We start from the raw sequence: 1,349 nt of genomic DNA, 5'->3' as shown, positions 1-1,349 counted from the left end.
CCCTGGCTGGGAGCCCCGGGGCTGGGAGCCCCGCTGGCTGGGAGCCCCGCTACTGGACAGCCCAGGCACCACCTCCTGGACATTGCTCTCTGCACCCCTGCCTTGTTGTCCTCGGCTCCTCCAGGAGGACCTGCTCCCTCCCAAGTTCAGGGATGAGGTGTGGGGGGCCGAGAGGGCTGCCCCCATGGCAGGCACAGAACCCAGGCTCCCACCATGTCCCCCGGACACTCTGCGTCTCTCCACACCCTCCTCTGCCGGGAGGGAAGTCGCAGCCCAGGCCCCATCTCCCGGACACTGCTCTCTGCACCCCTGTCTTGCTGTCCTCAGATCCTCCAGGACCTGCTCCCTCCCAAGTTCAGGGATGAGGTCTGGGGGGCCGAGAGGGCTGCCCCCATGGCGGGCACAGAACCCAGGCTCCCACCATGTCCCCTGGACACTCTGCGTCTCTCCACACCTCCTCTGCCGGGAGGGGAGCCGGGAGGGAAGTCGGGGAGCCGGGAGGGAAGTCAGGGAGCTGGGTGGGAAGTTGGGGAGCTGGGAGAGGAGTCGGGGAGCTAGGAGGGAAGTTGGGGAGCCGGGAGGGCAGTTGGGGAGCCAGGAGGGGAGTTGGGGAGCCGGGAGGGGAGTTGGGGAGCCGGGATTTCTGTCTGCTCTGCTGTCAAGCGGCCCCTGGGCGTCAGCTTGCTCACATGGCAGTAACGTGTGCTCCCGCGTGTCCCGCCCCCAGGATGCTCAGGCCCGGCTGGGTTCCCTGCTACCTCTGCCAGGGGCTTCCTGCTACCTGTCCCCATCCCCTGGGCTTTAGGGTCACACCGTCCACCGTGCCTCTGGGTCTCCGTGTCCCAACAGCAGGACAGAGCGGTGGAGGGACACGCCCTGCAGGCCCAGCTTAGAGCTGTCCCTCAGCTCTGTCGCCTGTGACCGCGGGGACGGCCACATGGAACTGCTCACCGTGTGCGTGTGAAACCACTTCCGATCTCACGGGACCCCCCCCCCAGCCACTCTATGGTCCTTGGATAATGACCCATGAAAAAAAGTCCCTGTAGAACTAAGTATAAGGGAAGATCATTTGGCCCCGAAGAGCTGAAATGGCGCGGTGGTTAGATAAGGTTTGAGGATCTGCTGGTTCCCGTCTCCCTCGGCTGCGGGCGGCTCAGGGAGAAACGGGCGCTCAGCCCGAGGGACACGCTGACCCGGACACCAGCTTCCCTTTCCTGGGACGCGGCTTCCGGTTCCGGTTCCTGTTTAGCAGAGGCTGAGCTTCCAGCCACGAGCTCCCCAACCTCTTAGGAAAGCAGCGGGTTTGCTTCCCGCAGGCGCAGAGCCCGCCGACCGGCCCGCTGCCAGGC

General features: G+C 65.7%; 1 protein-coding gene across 1 annotated transcript in view; it reads right to left on the bottom strand.

Annotated features, from left to right (window-relative positions):
• CARD11 (caspase recruitment domain family, member 11) overlaps window positions 1-1,349 on the bottom strand; it is a 62,591-nt gene that overhangs the window by 5,324 nt on the left and 55,918 nt on the right. The window lies entirely within an intron of this gene.

The sequence above is a fragment of the Myotis brandtii genome, unplaced genomic scaffold (genome assembly GCF_000412655.1).
Source record: "Myotis brandtii unplaced genomic scaffold, ASM41265v1 scaffold786, whole genome shotgun sequence".
In the NCBI taxonomy this organism is placed as follows: domain Eukaryota; kingdom Metazoa; phylum Chordata; class Mammalia; order Chiroptera; family Vespertilionidae; genus Myotis; species Myotis brandtii.
This window is presented reverse-complemented; position numbering and strand designations above follow the sequence as displayed.